The sequence below is a fragment of the Oncorhynchus mykiss genome, chromosome 4, assembly GCF_057628025.1.
Source record: "Oncorhynchus mykiss isolate SJ-2025 chromosome 4, ASM5762802v1, whole genome shotgun sequence".
Classification (NCBI taxonomy): domain Eukaryota; kingdom Metazoa; phylum Chordata; class Actinopteri; order Salmoniformes; family Salmonidae; genus Oncorhynchus; species Oncorhynchus mykiss.
In genome coordinates, this window is record NC_143025.1 from 17,551,410 (window position 1) to 17,575,666 (window position 24,257).

Below are 24,257 nucleotides of genomic sequence, written 5' to 3' on the forward strand. Positions count from 1 at the left end.
TAGTCATAAATACTTGATTTATCATGACCTCCATCTTGAAGACATTAGAGTTGATTTATGACATCATGAGGCAGTTATCATTATCAACCATGGTCCCCCATGACCCTAGGGACAAGTTTGGACAAGCAAATGCTTTTGGGTGGTTTGAATCGTTGGTTGGATTTAGAATATACATTTTTACATCCGAGGAATAAAACGGCCATAATCTTCCTTTAGACATTAATCTGCAACAGATTAAAAAAATAAAACCACTTTAAGATTTTGAAATAAGCATCAAGGTTAAGACAACTATGCCATACTGGGCATAGGGCGGCAGGTATCCTTCTTGAGGTTGGAGCGTTGAGCTAGTAACCAAAAGGTTGCTGGATGGAATACAAAAACGAACAAATTGAAAAATCTGTCGATGTGCCCTTGAGGAAGGCACTTAACCATAATTTGCTCCAGGGGTAGCGTACTACTGTGGCTGACCTTGTAAAACAACACATTTCACTGCACCTATCCGGTATCTGTTCCAATATTATTTTTTAACTGAATGTGAACTCGCATGCATGAGCTATTTCAATACCTTCCCTTCATTACAATGATTTGAAGCCGGTGGCGACCGAATACCATATTAAACTACTTGCTCCTTCGCTTTTCTTGATATTTTGTAACCATTGCCTGGCAGTCAGTGAACTATACAGTCTTTTGCGTTTTGGAAGGGGGAGGAGAATAATTCCTCTCTCGTCCCGGTCGATGTTGCGTTCTTCCTCTCCACGCATTCCCCACTATAATGTCATGGTTCTCAAATGCAATGTCACTCAAGGCGGATGTGAGCGGATCTCACAGGTGTATTGCCAATTTAGCCAGAGTTCGAGAAGAAACACCTGGAATCATCATGTGATCCTGTACCTGGGCGTGGAGAAAGTGCCTGTTATTTTCTGGACTCTTGTTGAGTGTCGTCTTTCCGTAGGAATTGTCAACCAGTGCCCCACTGTATTTTCTAAGGAACAGTGCCTTTCTGTAACCCTTTCCGCGCGAATTCAGGAAGAGTAAAATGTGAACTTTACATGCATTTTGCTTGGGGGTTATTTTACATTTTTAGGGGGACTTTGAAACCCAACGGCTTGTGTTTTTGCAACTATACTGTTCTTCCAAGGTGAGTTTGACGGGTGTTCTCCCGCTACAGCAACGGACCCAGTCTGTCTTTTATATTCTATACATTTTAGAAGCGAATTCAAATACATCTTCGGGTCAGTTAGAATATAGCTGGCTGTATACTCATTTGCTGCGTAAACATCTGCTGAATTTACAATTGCGATGATAGTAGTACATGTATTACTTCCGATAATAGCGCCGCTGTACAACAGACATGACACGATGAGACACGCATGTTTTGCACATTTGTCTTGAAACCTCAGAAAACGTATCCCTTGAATTCACATATAAATGTAGGTTACATATTGATTGGAAGTATTGTCTTTGTCAGATTAAATGTTTTTCCTCCAGCATTATGAAGTGATGCAACTGTATGGAAATAATGCTTTATGAATGGTGAACCTGAGTTTTGTTTGAGTAGTTTAAACACGAAATGGATTTCTGTAGTCACTCAGTACTAGTTGCTAAACCGCCCATAGCACATGCACTTGTATGAGTAGATACAGTCTAGCCTACATTTAACCCATTCATAGCTAACTACATTTAGCGCCTATTGACAATAGTATCTGCTTTGGGAGTTTGGTTAAGAGCCCCGACTCTCGTAATGAATCTTAAATCGCATCGCTTGTGGTAGGTGCGGTTTTGAAAACGTAACATGCAGCCCAAACCGCAAGTGTTGCGTGCGAGAGCGTTGCAAAATAATTGTACAAATACATGTTATTCAATGATTTCACCCACACTGCTCCGCACGTCAAGGTGCGTCTGCGTAGCCAGGCGCTAAAAAACTAACTAGGTTTCCCCTTTTATCTGTGGATTAATTGTCTGAGTAGAGAACACTCAATTTCGTGTGACTCAAAATGGGTAAAAATTCTAAAATTATCCAGCAAAAAAGGGACCATGTGCATTTCAGGTAAAATAATAACCCAGTGTTTATCTCCTAGGACAAATTAGCTAGCAACAGTAATCTAGCTAAATTTCCATAAATATTTAATGTGTGTTTCGACCTGTCCCCAAATTAATATAGTTGGTTCACAGTTGGTTTTAGTATTCCTGCGAGTCATGAACGCATCTGGTGGGGATAGACAAAATCGATGGCGCATGCGGATGCATGTGCGAGTCAGTTTGGTCAACATATAAGGAAGGTATCATTCATATCAGCAAGAAATACTTTTAAAAAAAGGTTAAATTACTACACACCTTTATGGGTTTAGGGTGTTCCCACACGGCCATATATCCATGTTACAGTACTTGTTTACAAAAGACAGAGGTGGCCACCTGTGCTAATTAATCAGCACTCTCTTAAAACCTGTGTGTAAGCTTAACTGGGGAGGAAGTGTAGTTTGTCAACTGGAGGCACACAGAGCAAATGGATCTGTGCAAATCTGCTACAGTAAGTGTGTCTTTTTTATTTTAAAGATTATTTCTCACTGATGTGAAAGATCTGGGGCATATCGGCATGTTTCAAAAACCGTTTTGGCAAACAAGGATTATTGACGTTTCTAAACGTTAAAACACAGCTTTGTAGTTCACACGCGGCGGAAGCTAATGGAGAAGGGTGTTCGAGAGCTAGCCTACAGTGAATTCTGAAAATATTCAAACCCCTTGACTTTTTCCACATTTTGTTACATTACAGCCTTATCCTCAAATGGATTGCATATTTTTCTCCCTCATCAATTTCCTCACAATAACCCATAATGACTAAACAAAAACAGGTTTTTAGAAATTTTTGCAAAATGTATAAAACTTAAAAATAACTGATATCACATTTTACATGCAATACCAGTCAAAATATTGGACACACCTACTCATTCAAGGGTTTTTATTTATTTGTACTATTTTATACATTGCAGAATAATAGTGAAGACATCAAAACTATGAAATAACACACATGGAATCATGTAGTAACCAAAAAGTTTTCAACAAATCAAAATACACTGCTCAAAAAAATAAAGGGAACACTTAAACAACACAATGTAACTCCAAGTCAATCACACTTCTGTGAAATCAAACTGTCCACTTAGGAAGCAACACTGATTGACAATACATTTCACATGCTGTTGTGCAAATGGAATAGACAACAGGTGGAAATTATAGACAATTAGCAAGTCACCCCCAATAAAGGAGTGGTTCTGCAGGTGGTGACTACAGACCACTTCTCAGTTCCTATGCTTCCTGACTGATGTTTTGGTCACTTTTGAATGCTGGCAGGTGCTTTCACTCTAGTGGTAGCATGAGACGGAGTCTACAACCCACACAAGTGGCTCAGGTAGTGCAGCTCATCCAGGATGGCACATCAATGCGAGCTGTGGCAAGAAGGTTTGCTGTGTCTGTCAGCGTAGTGTCCAGAACATGGAGGCGCTACCAGGAGACAGGCCAGTACATCAGGAGACGTGGAGGAGGCCGTAGGAGGGCAACAACCCAGCAGCAGGACCGCTACCTCCGCCTTTGTGCAAGGAGGAGCAGGAGGAGCACTGCCAGAGCCCTGCAAAATGACCTCCAGCAGGCCACAAATGTGCATGTGTCTGCTCAAACGGTCAGAAACAGACTCCATGAGGGTGGTATGAGGGCCCGACGTCCACAGGTGGGGGTTGTGCTTAGAGCCCAACACCGTGCAGGACGTTTGGCATTTGCCAGAGAACACCAAGATTGGCAAATTCGCCACTGGCACCCTGTGCTCTTCACAGATGAAAGCAGGTTCACACTGAGCACATGTGACAGACGTGACAGTCTGGAGACGCCGTGGAGAATGTTCTGCTGCCTGCAACATCCTCCAGCATGACCGAGATCCTCAGACCCCTTGTGAGACCATATGCTGGTGCGGTTGGCCCTGGGTTCCTCCTAATGCAAGACAATGCTAGACCTCATGTGGCTGGAGTGTGTCAGCAGTTCCTGCAAGAGGAAGGCATTGATGCTATGGACTGGCCCCAGAAAAAAGTATTTAATAAGAATATTTCATTCATTCAGATCTAGGATGTGTTATTTTAGTGTTCCCTTTATTTTTTTGAGCAGTGTATATTTTATATTTGAGATTCTTACAAGTAGCCACCCTTTGCCTCGATGACGTCTTTGCACATGCTTGGCAATCTCTCAACAAGCTTCACCTGGAATGCTTTTCCAACAGACTTGTGAAGGAGTTCCCACATATGATGAGCACTTGTTGGCTGCTTTTCCTTCACTCTGTGGTCCAACTCATCCCAAACCATCTCAATTGGGGTGATGTCGGGTGATTGTGCAGGCCAGGTCATCTGATGCAGCACTACATCACTCTCCTTCTTGGTCAAATAGCCTTACACAGCCTGGAGGTGTGTTGTGTCATTGTCCTGTTGAAAAACAAAAGATAGTCCCAGTAAGCGCAAACCAGATGGGATGGCGTATCACTGCAAAATGCTGTGGTTGTCATGCTGCTGAAGTGTGAATTCTTGAATTCTAAATAAATGACCAACAATGTCATCAGCAAAGCACCCCCACACAATCACACCTCTACCTTCATTCTTCACAATGGGAACCACACATACGGAGATAATCCGTTCGTCTCACAAAGATACAGCGGTTGGAACCAAAAATCTCAAATTTGGACTCATCAGACCAAAGGACAGATTTCCACCTGTTTAACCCCATTGCTCGTGTTTCTTGGCCCAAGCAAGTCTCTTCTTATTATTAGTGTCCTTTAGTAGTGGTTTCTTTGCAGCAATTTGACCATGAAGGCCTGATTTCACGTGGTCTCCTCTGAACAGTTGATGTGGAGATGTATCTTTTACTTGAACTCTGAAGCATTAATTTGGGCTACAATTTCTTAGGCTGGTAACTCCAATGAACTTATCCTCTGTAGCAGAGGTAACTCTGGGTCTTTCTTTCCTGTGGCGGTCCTCACGAGAGCCAGTTTCATCATAGTGCTTGACGGTTTTTGCGACTGCAAAAAAAGAAACTTTCAAAGTTCTTGACATTTTCCGTTTTGACTGACCTTCATGTCTTAAAGTAATGATGGACTGTCGTTTCTCTTTGCTTATTTGAGCTGTTCTTGCCATAATATGGACTTGGTCTTTTACCAAATATGCCTATACAACACAACTGATTGACTAACACATTTAGAAGGAAAGAAATTCCAGAAATTAACTTTTAAATGTTTTTTTTTTTTTTTACCCCTTTTTCTCCCCAATTTCATGGTATCCAATTTGTTAGTAGCTACTATCTTGTCTCATCGCTACAACTCCTGGGCTCGGGAGAGACGAAGGTTGAAAGTCATGCGTCCTCCGATACACAACCCAACCAAGCTGCACTGCTTCTTAACACAGCGCGCATCCAACCCGGAAGCCAGCTGCACCAATGTGTTGGAGGAAACACTGTGCACCTGGCAACCTTGGTTAGTGTGCACTGCGCCCGGCCCGCCACAGGAGTCGCTGGTGCGCGAAGATGACAAGGATATATATCCCTACCGGCCAAGCCCTCCCTAACCCGGACGATGCTAGGCCAATTGTGCGTCGCCCCACGGACCTCCCGGTCGCGGCCGGTTACGAAAGCCTGATTCTCTGATGGCACAGCTGGTGCTGCAGTAGAGCGCCCTTAACCACTGCACCACCCGGGAGGCCCCCACAAATTAACTTTTAACAAGGCACACCTGTTAATTGAAATGCATTCCAGGTGACTGTTGACTGATTGTTAAACACTTTTTTTGGTTACTGCATGATTCCAATTGTGTTATTTCATAGTTTTGATTACTTCTATTATTCTACAATGTAGAACATTTGTAAAAATTAAGAGAACTTTGAATGAGTAGGTGTGTCCAAACTTTTGACGGGTACTGTAAGTAGTCAGACCCTTTAGTCAGTACTTTGTTGAAGCACCTTTTGGCAGCGTTTACAGCCTCAGTCTTTTTGGGTATGATGCTACAAGATTGGCACACCTCTATTTGGGGAGTTTCTCCCATTCTTCTCTGCATATCCTCTCAAGCTCTGTCAGGTTGGATGGGGAGTGTTGCTGCACAGCTATTGTCAGGTCTCTCCAGAGATGTTCGATCGGGTTCAACTCCGGGGTCTGACTGGGCCACTCAAGGACATTCAGAGACTTGTCCCAAAGCCACTCCTGCATTGTCTTGTCTGTGGGTTGTTGTTCTGTTGGAAGGTGAACCGTCATCCCAGTCTGAGTTCCTGAGCTCTCTGGAACAGGTTTTCATCAAGGATCTCTCTCTACTTTGTGCCGTTCACCTTTCTCCATTCAGGTTTCCTCCAGATGTTCGACTTGGCATTCAAGCCAGAGAGTTCAATCCTAGGTGCCTTGGCAAACTCTAAGCTGGCTGTCATGTGCCTTTTACTGAGGAGTGGCTTCCATCTGGCCACTCTACCATAAAGGCCTGATTGGTGGAGTGTTGCAGAGTTGGTTGTCCTTCTGAAATGTTCTCCCATCTCCATAGAGGAGCACAGGAGCTCTGTCAGAGTGACCATTGGGTTCTTGGTCACCTCTCTGACCAAGTCCCTTCTCCCCCGATTGCTCAGTTTGGCCGGGCGGCCAGCTCCAGGAAGAGTCTTGGTGGTTCCGAACTTCTTCCATTTAGGAATGATTGAGGCCACTGTGTTCTTGGGGACCTTTAATGCTGCAGACATTTTTTGGTACCCTTCCCCAGATCTGTGCCTCGACACAATCCTGTCTTGGGTCTCTACGGACAATTCCATTGACCTCATGGCTTGGTTTTTGCTCTGACATGCACTGTCAATTGTTGGACCTTATATAGACAGGTGTATGACTTTCTAAATCATGTCCAATCAATTGAATTTACCACAGGTGGCCTCCAATCAAGTTGTAGAAACATCTCAAGGATGATCAATGGAAAAAGGATACCCTAAGCTCAATTTCAAGTCTCATAGCAAAGGGCCTGAATACTTATCTAAATAAGGTATCTGTTTTTAATTTTTTATCATTAGCAAAAAATTCTATAAACCTTTTTTCTCTTTTTCACTATGGGGTATTGTGTCTAGATTAATGACCCCAAAAAAGATAATCCATTTTAGAATGAGGCTGTAACGTAACTAAATGTGGAAACAGGAAGGGGTCTGAATACTTTCCCGAATGCACTGTATCTCATTCATTTGTACAAAGTGATCCATGCACTATGAAGTTATACAGTTCACTAAGAAGGCATTTGCCTAGATCCTTATGATGACCACTTCATGAATGCATTTACCTTCACAGGCTTCATTAGTATTGCATGTGTAGTAAACCATGCTGTGATTAACTACGTTGGTTGTGGAGACATGTCTAATTTGACTAGGCTGTTCTCTGCTTGTCTCCTTCTCACAGTAACATGTGAAGACAGAATAATGGTCCTGGCAGCCTGTAAACTGTAGAATAGCTGATTAGTCATCACGACTCCACAAGAAACATCTCTCACACAGTCTCATACAGGCAATCTCGCTGAGCCTGACCATGTGAAACACTTCCCTGCCTCCGAGTCGGCATGTGATTATGTATTTTGATTGGTACTGTTTGTTTTTAACTTTCTTGTGGAGAACATGTAGATAGTCGTCCCATTCATGTCCTCCTCGAATCTCCTGAGTAGTGCTGTGAGTCTGTGTCTCTCTGGCCCCGGCCCTCTGCTCTGCTCTCTCACTGTATAGCCTTGTTGTCTGTCTAAATCGTCCTTTGATTCCATTTCGCTGAGCCACCCACCCCTCACATACAGACCTACTGTACATGGGATGCTCCATCTCCTGGGGATTATCCCCATTAAATGACATTAACAAACGTTGTCGTGGTGGAAATTGATTAGTCCGGGTCGGGGTTACTCCACTCGAGGGGAATCAGGAAGGGTGGTCGGGTGGGCATAGTTGGTTGGTAGTTTTTTTTTGTTGTTGTGGGGGGCGGTGTCACTCGGCCCGAACTCCTGACACAGCAAGTCTGGGTTTCCAATAAGGGCCATCTGCTCAAAGGAACACACAGTGAGGCAACCTAAAACCAGGTCTCTCTGTCTCTCTGTCTGTGACCCACAATGCCTCATTCAGGGATTATCTCATCCTCCCTGAATAAATAGACACATTATCTGTGTGGAGGGGAGGAGAGCGACCGGTCAGGGATAAATTATTTTTCCTGCTCCCCACAAGCGTGAAAAATACAAACATACCACACTTGTTCATTACATATGCTCTTTTCATTTTGAAGATGCCACATTTCTCATAGGGTTTTGAGGGTTTTGTAATTCTCGTCAGTCAAATCGAAGCTCATACTATGTATCTAACGCAAGTTATAAAAAAACTCAGGGAATAGCAGACATTACAACATGCCTAAACAGCGTAATAAATCTTGGAATATTGTACCACTGTAGTCATGGTTGGTGTTAGCTTTGTACATTGATTTTTTGTGATGTCCATTCCACTGCACTTATTTTGGTCTTGTGAAATCCAACATTGCAAAATGTAGAAACTTTCCTATGTGACTTGTTTAATTGCTCATAGCTTCCCTTATATGTACTCGCCATCTGAGGACACAACTGTTCAGCGTAGGCATAAATCATACAGCATCTCTCTATCCAGATAGTTTAGTCTCTTGTCCTGCTGGTCTGCTGCTGATATGCTATACTTCATTTCATAGACTTCCGGCTGGTCAAATGTAGTTAAATCTATCCATCCTTTGTCTCTTTGTATGCGTTCTACAGAATTAGTAGGCATAACCTCTTGGTCCTTTTCATTTCTATAAAGTACAGCCTTAATCCTGGTTAGCTATGTAAAGCCCGTCATCACCACCCTACCCCAATGCAGCCCAAACCCAGTCGCTGTACTGCTAGAGCATCTCATGATGATGACCCCAAATGTTCCATATATCCTTTTCAAAATGGGCGCAGAATTTTAAACATCAAATACCATGCTATTACATGTGTACAATATATGGCTAGGTGGCTGATGTTAGCCTGGCTTGTTCTTATTTGTCTGTCAGAACTAGGCCTACACCTTTTATATTGTGGCGGGGGTGAGAAATAGGGTATGGTTATGGGGGTGTCGATTTTGCATTAATTCAGGCTCAGGAGAATAGCGATTTCCTTCAGATTGGAGATCGTCTTTTTTATGTTGGGTGGATTCTCCTGTGATGAGGCGGCATCATGCTGAGGTGCTTCTGTGATCTCATCTCTTAGCATTTGCTGCTGCCACCCCTTGTCCTAATGCCCTTGGCCTTACTGGGCACCGTCCCAAACGCTGGCCTCCTAACCTCTCCCCTTCTGGCTCTGTCATGTCGCTGCCTATGCTTCATGGTGAATCACTTTAGAAGCTCAGTAAATAAAAATGTCTCTTGCAAAATCAGGGATAATCCAAAAACACGAAAAAGCAGACTGCGTGCACAAAGAAAGACAGTTCACTGAACTATTTTCATGTTATTTACTATATTTAGAGCAGATCATTTGGGTTAGTGGTTGTAACACAGCTATACAGTACATGTCTATACACCACAAAGCCCCTGCCTTTCTATCCCCGTCCCCTCCACCACCCCTGACTCTTGAGATCTGTTACAGCTGATACCAAAGCCGTTGTAGTAATGACAGGCCCACAAGGTGAGATCACATTCATTCTCACACTTCCTCTCCAACAGCTGGCAGCTCAGCTGGGCTGTGACTGTGTTTGCTTGCAGGGGGCGGGGTAGGGGCATGCCTCTGTCTGTAGTGTAACTTCCTCCCCACCCCACCATGCTGCTCAGAGACCCTCTAGTTCCTACCACCCAACCCCACACAGCCAACACCATCCAAGGCTTTAGCTCCTCACTACTATTGACTCTCAATACTGTAGGGGTCCACTTAAGCCCTCGGCCTTCACCATAATGGCTTCATCCACACTCTGCAGGGTTCGCTTTACCCCTCAAACAACCTTGACACTCTGACTCAACCCACACTGCTTTCATCCTATGCCGATGCTCTCCACAGTGCTCTCAACCTACCCATGGCTCACTCCACACCACTTCTCATCGCATGCTGATTCTCGGAACACTACCCACTCTCGCCAACTTTGACTACTATCATCTTTAGGTCTTTACCTTGAACTATTCTGAGTCTGACTCTTCTCACAGAGGAGTTCATAAGAGTCAGAGAGAGAACGAGAGAGATAATGTGTCGTAATTCTGTAATGCACACATGTTCTGGAAATATATACATTATTTGGGAAGGATGAGGGAGGGAGATAACTTAATTGCTCGGTTGAGAGATTATACATTGTTATGCGTGGGAGTGAGCAGTAATAATATTTCATAGGGATAGAGCCAAGAGGGAGATAGTTGATATGATATAAGGTGGGGTGTAGGACTGGGAATTGTCAGGGACCGCACAATACTAGAGGTCATGGGTAGATTGGTCGTCTGACAATTCTGGCAAATGCCAGAAGGGCCGGACCATCTTTTATTGGGGTGGGCTGGTCAAATTTTTTTTTTTTTTTTTATATATATTTATTTGATAAAAAATGACACAGCTGGCAGAGTGGCCCTGTTTTTTTTTTAATGACTTTTGCACAGTTCCTCTGCTGGCATAATAATCTGTAGTATATGGGGCATTTGTCTGACCAAGCTGGGCCGGCCTGGTTTTCTGATTGGCTGAGCTGAGGTGGCGCAAATTCACATTCAAAGTCAAACGCGCATCATCAAAGAATTTCCGAGCCGGTTTTCGAGCTGGTCATGGGTGCACCTCAGCCACGCTCAAAGTCCTAAGCGATATCATAACCACCATCGATAAAAGACAATACTGTGCAGCCGTCTTCATCGACCTGGCCAAGGCTTTCGACTCTAACCGCATTCTAATCGGCAGACTCAACAGCCTTGGTTTCTCAAATGACTGCCTCGACTGGTTTTCCAACTACTTCTCAGAGTTCAGTGGGTCAAATTGGAGGGCCTGTTGTCCGGACCTCTGGCAGTCTCTATCGGGGTGCCACAGGGTTAAATTCTCTGGCTTTTCTCTGTATACATCAATGATGTCGCTCTTGCTGCTGGTGATTCTCTGATCCACCTCTACGCAGACGACACCATTCTGCATACTTAAGGCCATTCTTTGACACTGTGTTAACTAACCTAAATGCATGCTCTTCAAACGATCGCTGCCCACGCCCGCCCGCCCGTCTAGCATCACTACTCTGGACGGTTCTGACTTAATATGTGGACAACTACAAATACCTAGGTGTCTGGTTAGACTATAAACTGTCCTTCCAGACTCACATTAAGCATCTCAAATTCAAAATTAAATCTAGAATCGGCTTCCTATTTCGCAAACAAAACATCCATCACTCATGCTGCCAAACATACCCTCGTAAAACTGACTATCCTACCGATCCTTAACTTCGGCGATGTCATTTACAAAATAGCCTCCAACACTCTACTCAGCAATTTGGATGCAGTCTATCACAGTGCCATCTGTTTTGTCACCAAAGCCTCATATACTAACCACCACTGCGACCTGTATGCTCTCGTTGGCTGGCCCTCACTTAATATTCGTCGCCAAACCCACTGGCTACAGGTCCTTTTATAAGTCTTTGCTAGGTAAAGCCCCGCCTTATCTCAGCTCACTGGTCACCATAGCAGCACCCACCCGCAGCACGCGGTCCAGCAGGTACAGTGCCTTGCGAAAGTATTCGGCCCCCTTGAACTTTGCGACCTTTTGCCACATTTCAGGCTTCAAACATAAAGATATAAAACTGTATTTTTTTGTGAAGAATCAACAACAAGTGGGACACAATCATGAAGTGGAACGACATTTATTGGATATTTCAAACTTTTTTAACAAATCAAAAACTGAAAAATTGGGCGTGCAAAATTATTCAGCCCCTTTACTTTCAGTGCAGCAAACTCTCTCCAGAAGTTCAGTGAGGATCTCTGAATGATCCAATGTTGACCTAAATGACTAATGATGATAAATACAATCCACCTGTGTGTAATCAAGTCTCCGTATAAATGCACCTGCACTGTGATAGTCTCAGAGGTCCGTTAAAAGCGCAGAGAGCATCATGAAGAACAAGGAACACACCAGGCAGGTCCGAGATACTGTTGTGAAGAAGTTTAAAGCCGGATTTGGATACAAAAATATTTCCCAAGCTTTAAACATCAGTTTTATATCTTTATGTTTGAAGCCTGAAATGTGGCAAAAGGTCGCAAAGTTCAAGGGGGCCGAATACTTTCGCAAGGCACTGTATATTTCACTGATCCTCCCCAAAGCCAACTACTCCTTTGGCTGCCTTTACTTCCAGTTCTCTGCTGCCAATGACTTTAACTAATTGCAAAAATCACTGAAGCTGGAGTCTTATCTCCCTCACTAACTTTAAGCATCAGTTTTCAGAGCAGCTTACCGATCATTGCACCTGTACACAGCCCATCTGTAAATAGCCCATCCAACTACCTCATCCCTATATATATATTTTAGCTCCTTTGCACCCCAGTATCTCTACTTGCACATTCATCTTCTGCATATCAGTGTGTAATTGCAATATTGTAATGATTTCGCCACTATGGCCTGTTTATTGCCTTACCTCCCTAATCTTACTACATTTGCACACACTGTATATAGATTTTTCTATTGTGTTATTGACTGTACGTTTGTTTATCCTATGTTTATCCTGTTTTGTTGTTTGTGTCGAACTTGTTCTCAACTGGCCTACCTGGTTAAATAAAGGTGAAATGGAAAAAGTGGAAAGAGAGTGAGACCCACCCAGTAAATGTGTGAAATTAACCAATTAATTTGCTAAAAGTTCTGGTTCTGCTGGTCCGAGAGCTGTGTCTGTGAGAGATGACAAATCAGCTGCTGTGATGTAACCAAGGTAGGAAGAAAACAGAGAAAGACATGCTCACACACAATGACACAGATCATGTAGCCTACTGCTGCCAGTTAGGCCTAATATTTTGGCTGTATATTGTATGAAATACCTTTTCATATCTACTAAAGGGGGGATTCGGGGGAACATTCAGACACTAGGCTACTTGCAATGTAGCCTAACACAAGTGAATAGAGTAGTATTTGTATTTATTATGGATCCCCATTAGCCAAAGCAGCAGCTACTCTTCCTGGGGTCCCTCAAAATTAAGGCAATTTATACCATTTTAAAACATTACAATACATTCACAGATTTCACAATGCAATGTGCGCCCTCAGGCCCCTACTCCCCCCACTACCACATATCTACATTACTAAATCCATGTGTGTGCATGTGTCTGTGCCAGTGTTTGTGTTGCTTCACAGTCCCCGCTGTTCCATAAGGTGTTTTTTTTTTAAATCTGTTTTTGAATCAAATTTTACTGCTTGCGTAAGTTACTTGATGTGGAATAGAGTTCCATGTTGTCATGGCTCTATGTAGTACTGTGTGCCTCCCATAGTCTGTTCTGGACTTGGGGACTGTGAAGAGACCTGTTGTGGCATGTCTTGTAGGGTATGCATGGGTGTCCGAGCTGTGTGCCAGGAGTTCATAAATAAAAGTACTGATGAAGTCAATCTCTCCTCCACTTTCAGCCAGGAGAGATTGACATGCATATCCAAGGACCAGCCGTGCTGCCCTGTTCTGAGCCAATTGCAATTTTCCTAAGTCCTTTTTTGTGGCACCTGACCACACGACTGAACAGTAGTCAAGGTGCGACAAAACTGTAGTAGCTAACGTGTGTAGTGTTGAGGCATCCGCATACATAAAAATGTGGCTTTACTCAGTCAGTAGCATGTCGTTAGTAAAAATTGAAAAGAACAAGGGGCCTAAACAACTACCCTGGGGAATTCCTGATTCTAACTGGATTATATTTGATAGGCTGTTTGGGAAAGGCGTGCCGCTATCGGGACACCTCGACAACATCCGGTGAAATTGCAGGGCGCCAAATTCAAATTAAATTACTATAAATATTTAACTTTCATAAAATCACAAGTGTAATACATCCAAATAAAGCTCCACTTCTTGTTAATCCAGCCGCCATGTCAGATTTCAAAAAGTCTTTACAGTGAAAGCAAACCATGCGATTATCTGAGGACAGCACCCCGCATACAAACACATGAAAAACATATTTCAACCAGGCAGGTGCGACACAAAAGGCAGAAATAGTGATATAAAAATGCCTTACCTTTGATCTTCTTCTGTTGGCACTCCAAAAGGTCCCAGTTACATCACAAATGGTCCTTTTGTTCGATAATGTTCTTCTTTATATCCATAAAAACTCAGTTTAGCTGGCGCGCTTCAGTCAATAATCCATCCAGTTTCCCTCCATCAAAATGAATCCCAAAACGTTTCTAATAAACTTTTCCAAACAAGTCAAACAACGTTTATAATCAAACCTCAGGTATCCTAATATGCAAATAAACAATACATTTTAGGACGGAGAATAGTATGTTCATTACCGGAGATAAATAAGAAAGAACGCACTTTCATCCACACGCTTGGAAACACTACAGCCCAAATGGGAACCACCTAGAAAAATTTCAATTTCTGGGTAATTTTTCCAAAAAACAGCCTGAAACTCTTTCTAAAGACTGACATCTAGTGGAAGCCATAGGAACTGCAATCTGGGAGGACTTGGCCTTATAATTAAAGTTCTAGCCATTGAAAATAGTGGTAAGCTGAATTTCTTTTTTTGGGGGGGGGATAGTTTGTCCTTGGGGTTTCGCCTGCCATATCAGTTCTGTTATACTCACAGACATGACTATAACAGTTTTAGAAACTTTTTTGAGTTTTCTATCCAAATCTACCAATTATATGCATATCCTAGCTTCTGGGCCTGAGTAACAGGTAGTTTACTTTGGGCACGCTTTTCATCTGGACGTCAAAATACTGCCCCCTATCCCAAACAAGTTTTAAAGAACACCCTATGTGTTCTGTTAGACAAGGAACTCGTTATTCACATTATAGCAGGGGATGCAAAGCCATAACACAAGTTTTTCCAGCAGTAGACTATGATCAATAATGTCAAAAGCTGCACTGAAGTTTAACAAGACAGCCCCCACAATCATTTTATCATCAATTTCTCTCAGCCAATCATCAGTCATTTGTGTAAATGCTGTGCCTGTTGAGTGTCCTTCCCTATAAGCATGCTGAAATTCTGTTGTCAATTTGTTTACTCTGAAATAGCATTGTATCTGGTCAAACACCATTTTTTTCCCCCAGAAGTTTGTTAAGGGTTGGTAACAGGCTTATTGGTTGGCTATTTGAGCCAGTAAAGGGGGCTTTACTATTCTTGGGTAGCAGCATGACTTTTGCTTCCCTCCAGGCCTGAGGGCATACTCTCTTCAGTAGACTTAAATTGAAGATGTGGCAAATAGGAGTGGTAATATCGTCTGCTATTATCCTCAGTAATTTTCCATCTAGATTGTCAGACCCTGGTGGCTTGTCATTGTTGATAGACAACAATTCTTTCACCTCTTCCACATTGACTTTACGGAATTCAAAAGTACAATTCTTGTCTTTCATAATTTGGTCCGAGATACTTGGATGTGTAGTGTCAGCGTTTGTTGCTGGCATGTCATACCTAAGTTTGCTAATCCTTTGCCAATGGAAAAAGTCATTAAAGTAGTTTGTAATATCAGTGGGCTTTGTGATGAATGAGCCATCTGATTCAATAAATGAAGGAGCCGAGTTGGCTTTTGTTCCCCAAAATTTCATTTAAGGTGCCCCAAACCTTTTTTACTACCATTCTTCATATAATTTGTCTTTGTTTCATAGTGTAGTTTTTTAAAATTTAGTTTAGTCACATTAATTCTTAATTTGCAGTATGTTTGCCAATCAGTTGGGCCAGACTTAATTGACAAACCTTTTGCCTCATACCTCTCAACCGTACAATTTTTCAATTCCTCATCAATCCAAGGGGATTTAACAGTTTTTACAGTCATTTTCTTATTTAATGGGTGCGTGCTTATTAGTAGCTGAAATAACTAGTTTCATAAATGCATCAAGTGCAGCGTCTGGTTGCTCCTCATTACAGACATGAATTACTACAAAACTTCTTGTATGACCTCTTATACACTATATTAGGCCCAGCCTTTGGAACTTTGGTTTTCCTAGATATGGCTATTAATTTGTGATCGCTACATCCTGCGGATATGGATACTGCTTTCAAGCAAATATCTGTAGCATAAGTAAAAATGTGATCTATACATGATGATGATTTAATTCCTGTGCTGTTTATACCTACCCTGGTAGGTTGACTGACAACCTGATCCAGGTTGCAGGCACTGGTTACAGTTTTAAAAATATTTCCTGAGTGGGCAGCTTGATGATAGCCAGTTTATTTAAATCACCCAGAAAATAAACTTCTCTGTTGATATCACATACATTATTAAGCATTTCACACATGTTATCCGGATACTGACTGTTAGCACTTGCTGGTCTATAGCAGCTTCCAACTATAATGGGCTTTAGGTGAGGCAGATGAACCTGTAGCCGTATTACTTCAACAGTATTTAACATTCAATCTTCTCTAAGCTTTACAGGAATGTGGTTCTGAATATAGACAGCAACACCGCCTCCATTGGCATTTCTGTCTTTTCGGTAGATGTTATAATCATTGCTGCCTCTGTCTCATCAAAGGTATTATGTAAGTGCGTTTCAGAGATAGTCAGAATATGAATGTCATCTGTTACAAGCAAGCTATTTTTATTTTGCTTTACTGGGAAGCTTATCAGAGGTAAACTTACTCATGTTATTTTCATTGGAGCTGATAGTGCAGGGTGAGCTGCATAAAGTGGTCTTGCTACTATTGCACACCGCCTCAGTGCTAACAGTGTAACTCTGGTTTATAGGCTCATGATTACTGCTTCCAATAGCTGTAGGATAAACAGATTGCCTGTTATAACTTATAGGTAAGGTAATAGCCATCTACTAGACATTTATACACTGCATTTTATTAAACACAAGTCATCATGTAACGGTAAATTTGGGGACGGTCTGTGTATTTTAATTGTTTTATCAATGTATATTCGCTTCTGAATTCCAGTCTCTTCAGCCCAGCGAGTGGGTTTATGAGCTGTAGTAACAAGTGACCCTGGTGTTGGATTACATTACATAGTCACCGCCACTGGGGACTGGAAGGTCCCGCTTATCCCCTGTCTATTTCATTCGCTGAAAGGCCCTCCACATCTTGGCAGAAAGACGCACACTGTGAAACGAAGTACAACACAGAAGGTTGTGTATTGAATCCAATAGACCAAAACAGAGAGAGGGGGATATAGAGAGACTGACAGTTCCTTTTAATATAGCCATTGCCTGTATTAAACAGCCAAAACATTCATTTTTACTGCAGTGGGCTATATCAGTGGGCTAATTATTAGTCTTAAACAAATCTACTTTGAAACAAAAGTATACACCTTACTCACATTGTTATGGGCTTAAAAAACAAGATACATGTACTATGTTAGATATAGAGTTGACATTTTATAAAATGTTGAGTTTGCATCCCATTATTTTACTTTATATTCAGACCCCTTTATTTTTTCCACATTTTGTTACATTACAGACTTATTCTAAAATGGATCATTTTGATCAATCTACACATAATACCCCATAATGACAAGAAAAGCATGTTTTTAGAAATGTTTGCAAAAAACCCTGAAATACCTTATTTACATAAGTATTCGGACCCTTTGCTATGAGACTAGAAATTGAGCTAAGGTGCATCCTGTTTCCATTGATCATCCTTGAGATGTTTGTACAACTTGTTTGGAGTCCACCTGTGGTAAATTCAATGGATTGGACATGATTTGGAAAGGCACACACCCATCTATATAAGGTCCCACAGTTGATGGTGCTTGTCAGAGTAAAAACCAAGCCATGAGGTCAAAGGAATTGTCTATAGAGCTCCAAGACAGGATTGTGTCGAGGCACAGATCTGGCAAAGGGTACAAAACAATGTATGCAGCATTGAAGGTCCTCCATCATTCTTAAATGGAATAAGTTTGGAACCACCAAGACTCTTCCTAGAGCTGGACGCCCGGCCAAACTGAGCAATCTGGGGAGAAGGGACTTGGTCAGAGAGGTGACCAAGAACCTCATGGTACTCTGACAGAGCTCCAGAGTTCCTTGGGGAGATGGGAGAACAATCCAACCATCTCTGCAGCACTCCACTAACAGGCCTTTATGGTGGAGTGGCCCTACAGAAGCAACTCCTCAGTTAAAGGCACATGACAGCCTGCCTGAAGTTTGCCAAAAGACACCTAAAGGACTCTCAGACCATGAGAAACAATATTATTTGGTCTGATGAAACCAAGATTGAACTCTTGGACCTGAATGGCAAGCGTCACGTCTGGAGGAAACCTTGCACCAATCCTACGGTGAAGCATGGTGGTGGCAACATCATGCTGTGGGGATGTTTTTCAGTGACAGGGACTGGGAGACTAGTCAGGATCGAGGGAAAGATGAACAGAGCAAAGTACAGAGATCCTTGATGAAAACCTGCTCGAGTGTTCAGGACCTCAGACTGGGAAGAAGGTTCACCTTCCAACAGTACAACGACCCTAAGCACACAGCCAAGACAAAGCAGGAGTGGCTTTAGGACAGGTCTCTGAATGTCCTTTGAGTGGCCCATCCAGAGCCCGGACTTGAACCCGATCAAACATTTCTGGAGAGACCTGAAATTAGCTGTGCAGCAACGCTCCCCATCCAACCTGACAGAGCTTGAGATCTGCAGAGAAGAATGGGAGAAACTCCCCAAATACAAGTGTGCCAAGCTTGTAGCGTCATACCCAAGAAGAGCCGAGATTGATGGAAAAAAACTAAAATATCAATTTTAGAATAAGGTTGTAACGTAACAAAATGTGAAAAAAGTCAAGGGGTCTAAATACTTTCAGAATGCACTGTACATCACAGAAGACTAAAATATAACAACACATTTGACATAGAAACATCAGATTTTTGAGCGTTTAAAAAAATAAATATATATTTATAACATTCCACCCATGAGGCCACTAGGTCATTTCACTGCAGGAAAGGGCTACAAAGAAGTTGGAGAACAAGTTATAGGATGGAAAATACTGGAGTTTTGGCACAGGTGCAGTCAACTATCGCTACCCAGTAAAAACAAAATCGATACTTGGAGTCAAAGTATCGCTATAATATCGTCCAAAATAATATTGCGATATCTGACCATTTTTTTTGCCCCATCACTAGTGGGTTGTGAACTGAGGGAAAGGAAGGGGAAGCCCTATTAAGATTGTCCGCCTAGAGGAAAACATGATCCTCATTGCTCATGAAAAAGGCTGTATTAGGAACATAGCTGGTGAAAACTGTCAGAGTCCCCGAGGTGGCATGGCATAGCTGGGGACCTTACGCAAGTGTGTTAGACACAATTCAGTCCTCCTGGGCCAAGCGTTCCTCTCTTCTCTCTCCCTCTTTACTCTCCCACATGCCCTAGCTAGCTGAACTGACAGGCTGACACAGACAGACTGGATGGGCTTTAGATTTTGCCTACGGATTGGAAACGTCATCATGTCATTCTGCCTACCCAGAGCACTGGCATGAGTTCATCCATCTAGACACCCTGGATGGAAAATTAGGGATTTGAAAACTCTTTCAAGCCAAGATGAGAAAGGTGTACCTTCAGCCCCTTGGAATATTAGTAAATTATTTATATTCCAGAGTCATTTTGGTGTGAGGAGAGAGAGGGGGAGAGATGGAGAGAGAGTCTAATTTATTTGGCCGTGGATGTGAATACAGAGTTTTCGTCCCCCCACCCTGCCCCTCACGAAGCCTCTTTCTCAAAGCCAAGGACCCGGATCACGTTTTACGCATGTGTTATTTTCTTTTTTTATTTTCGGTGTTATTTTTCTACGTAGCTGCTGCTCACACTCCCCCTCCCTTCATGTTTCTCACTTTACTCACCCTTTTCTGAACCATGGTGATGTAGCCTGTGTTTCTGCCTCATATTTCTGAACAGCTGAAATAAAATCCCTTCAGCGATTTGAACAAACATGCAAGACCATTATGAAGGCTACAACCATCTCTGTCTGTTGTAACGGATATTGCAGTTGCACAAGCAGGACGCAGTCACTCCACTTTGCATTGGAAGATGGCGCCAGAAGAAATGGCAGCCGTTATCCTCGTCATTGCCAGGAGAAAGAGACGCAGGTATAGAGGACACCGGGCAGGGTGCTTTGTAAAGATCCACCGACAGCAAGTGGGAAATCTGCCTTTACCATCAATATTACTTGCCAACGTACAATCATTGGACAATAAATTAGAGGTACGATCACGAATATTCTACCAACGGGACATCAAAAACTGTAATAGCTTATGTTTCACCGAATTGTGTCTGAATGACGACATGGAAAACATTCAGCTGGTGGGATATACTCTGCACCGGCTAGATAGAACAGCACACGCACTCCTAAGACGAGGAGGGGCAGTCTGTGTATATTTGTAAATTACAGCTGGTGCACGAAATCTAAAGAAGTCTCTAGATTTTGCTCGCCTGAAGTAGAGTATCTCATGATAAGCTGTAGACCACACTATTTGCCAAGAGTTTTCATCCACAGAAAAAGTCGGAAGTTTACATACACATTTAAACTCAGTTTACACAATTCCTGACATTTAAACCTCGTAAAAAAGTCCTGTATTAGGTCAGTTAGGATCACCACTTTTATTTTAAGAATGTGAAATGTCAGAATAATAGTAGAGAATGATTTATTTCAGCTTTTATATCTTTCATCACATTCTCAGGTTGAGAGCTTTAAGTTCCTTGGTGTCCACATCACCAACAAACTAGAATGGTCCAAACACACCAAGACAGTCGTGAAGAGGGCACGACAAAGCCTATTCCCCCTCAGGTCCTCAGATCCTCAAAAGGTTCTACAGCTGCACCATCGAGAGCATGGTTGCATCACTGCCTGGTATGGCAACTGCTCAGCCTCTGACCGCAAGGCACTACAGAGGGTAGTGCGTACGGCCCAGTACATCACTGGGGCTAAGCTGCCTGCCATCCAGGACCTCCTATACCAAGCAGTGTCAGAGGAAGGTCCTAAATATTGTCAAAGATTCCAGCCACCCCAGTCATAGACTGTTCTCTCTGCTACCGCATGGCAAGTGGTACCGGAGCGCCAAGTCTAGGACCAAAGGGCTTCTCAACAGCTTTTACCCCTAAGCCATAAGACCCCTGAACAGCTAATCAAATGGCTACCCAGACTATGCATTGTCATTATGTCCCCCCTACTCATCTACCCTGCCAACCTTTCTGTTACGCTGCTGCTACTTTCTGTTTTACATCTATGCATTGTCACTTTAACTAATCCTACACATACATCTTAGCTCAAATAGCCCGACTAACCTGTGCACATTGACTCTGTACTGGTACCACCTGTATAGAGCCTCGCTTCTGTTATTTTTTGTACTGTTTTTTTTTTAATATCTCTTTACTTATCTATTGTTTACCTAATACCTACAGTCGAAGTTGTAAGTTTACATACACTTAGGTTGGAGTCATTACAATTAGTTTTTCAACCACTCCACACATTTCTTGTTAACAAACTATAGTTTTGGCAAGTCGGTTAGGACATCTACTTTGTGCAATTTTTCCAACAATTGTTTACAGACAGATTATTTCACTTATAATTCACTGTATCACAATTCCAGTGGGTCAGAAGTTTATTTAAGGGCTTGTAAGTAAGCATTTCACTGTTGTATTCAGTGCATGTGACAAAAACGTTGATTTGATGGAGCAAAAACAATCTGGGTTTTGTGCAATGATGTATGCTAATCTTTGTAGTTACTGCCATATCGTAGCCACTAGCCAGAGTTACTGAAAAAGAACACTACTGTACTTTGACTGGCTGTCTGCCTCCTGCTTAGCCAATGTTTTTGAAAAAGAATACGGATGCTGCATTGTGGCATACACCAGATAGGTGCAGTGAAATGTGGTGTTTTAGTATGACACTCCTTTTTTTGCAATGATTCAAAAATAACATTAAATTGCTAATTAGGATTATTGTCTGTGTCTTGCTTGTGTTTGATATGCCGCTAAGATAGCTGCATGTAACTCCGCACTTGAGTTTTGCATTGGGGTTTGTACGAACATGTTGATCATGTCTTTTGTGCACAACATCTAAATAGCTGTATGTAGCCGTATCCAACTTTGAGCCTAATAAAGATGAGCTGACGCGTCATTTCAGTTCAAATTGATATGTGGCTTTCTTAAAGAGATTTGGACATGGAAGCAGACTTAAGTTAACACATAATTTAAAAACTACAGAGCCACTTATTCTACCTGTAATATCATTTTTTAAAGCTTTTGTTTTTGAATGAGAGTTGTGGCGTTTGGAGTTTAATCTTAGCTCAGCTCAGGCAGCACCGGAGGGTGCAATTAATTTGTACCCATGTGAGCAATGTCACACTTAATCCTGAAAACGGACCGATTTCCTCACACCATTTGTAATTATCACCTCCGCTATACAGCTAATATGAAGTCCAGCTGCTTCCTGTTTATGTGGTGGGAGCAGATATTGCACTCCTGCTTATTTTTGCTGATTAATTATGAAGTAGTAAGTGGGCCAGGCAAGCAGGGCTTGTGTTGTGTGACAGATGCATGAAGGGTCAGTGCATTGCCAACAGCTGGAGATGATAAAGGTCACAATAAATCAAATCCAAATCGGATGTTATTTGTCACATACACATGTTTTGCAGGTGTTATTGCGGTTGTAGCGAAATGCTTGTGTTTCTAGCTCCAACAGTGCAGTAATATCTAACAATACACACAACCTAAAAGTAAAAGAATGGAATTAAGGAATAAATAAATATTAGGATGAGCAATGTCGGATTGGCATAGACTCAAATAGAATAGAATATAATACAGTATATATACATATGTACAAAAACATTGTTTTACCAAACACCAACCTGAGAGAGGCAGCGAGGTGGAGAGAGGGAGGTGGAGAGAGGGAGGTGGAGAGAGGGAGGTGGAGAGAGGAAGAGAGAGAAATGGAAAGCGAGAGAGGAAGTGAGAGAGACTTGAGACTACTCAACTGGCCGTGGAGTACAATGTGAAGGAGATGCAAGTTCAGTCAGTTAGTGAGACGTGATGAAGCTAACTTTATAATGAAGTGCACAATGGTTGTGGAAGATACTTGTTTATGACACCACCCAAGACTACATCCATGTCCTTGTGTTTCCATAATGAGCAGTGTAACAGGGTCATTCGGTAGCCTACACACCAAGACCCATTAATAACAAGCCCTTAGAGGAATTTGTCCAGTTACTGAGCCTCGGGCTAAAACCAACATCACAAGGTCGGCATCAGCTGCCTCTCATGTGTATACTACTCACAGACAGATTTAGAGCAGGCAGCAAACAGTTTGGTGTTTTCTAGTTAGCACCCCAATCCCCTTGTGGCCATTGGTGTCAACGGTGGTATCCCAGAGGAAATGTGGTCTGACTGTTTTTGTTGGATTAGGCAAGAGAGGGGGGGGGGCGGGGCGGGGCATGTCATGTCATGATGTTGGTTCAGCCTTTAGGGTTCCTTAAGGATCAGGTCCCGGAAGGTGAGATTAGTAGCTACGGACTTGGTTAACATCAGCCAGGGTTCCTCTGTGGACTTTAGAGTCACGGGGCATGTCTGACTGTCTTGTCTGGTGGTGCATGGATGCAGGCCTTCATTCCACAGTGGACTGGTGGTAAACTGCTGGAATCCCAGCTATGCCCACTAATTAGCCAGCCAGGACCAGAGCACATGGACAGCGTGTATAGACCGGAACACCCAACAACTTCCTGTTGTTCAGTTCACCCTATCGCCCTATCTCTCTCAAGGTCACTTTCTTGTCAGCCTTCATTATCACCCTGTTTCTTTTTTTTATCCTGCTGCCTTTTTTCTCCTCCTTCTCTCTCTTTTTCATTCCTCCTCTATTTCTTTTTCACTCCCTTTCGTTTGTCCCTGTAGTCTGTGTGGATATGAATCTTCTAGCCCTCCCCGGGCGTGGATCTGTCTCCTGAAATGCAGATCTTGGTGGAGGTGTCACCATAGCTGTGTGTCTAGTGTGTCTGTGTGTGCCCCCCAGCCTCCCTCTCTTGTTCAGAAACAGTAGTGATGACATTCATTATTCCACACTGACTCATCTTGTTACCACAGGACAGACTCCAAAGCCCTACACTCTGGTTTCACCTCTGCACAGTTGTTAAGGAGGTTGAGAGCGATTTTAGTGTCTGCATCTACATCTTACGAGCTCATTCAATTCT

The 24,257-nt window shown here is 42.6% G+C and overlaps 1 protein-coding gene across 2 annotated transcripts in view; it reads left to right on the forward strand.

Annotated features, from left to right (window-relative positions):
- Positions 1-444: 444 nt before the first annotated feature.
- LOC110522748 (plexin-B2) overlaps positions 445-24,257 on the forward strand; it is a 245,207-nt gene continuing 221,394 nt past the window's right edge. Inside the window, exon 1 of one of the 2 annotated variants that reach the window (XM_036968737.2) lies at positions 445-1,138. The gene's annotated coding sequence lies outside the window, so the exon portion shown is untranslated. The remainder of the gene's footprint in view (positions 1,139-24,257) is intronic. The other variant, XM_036968738.2, reaches the window with a different exon arrangement.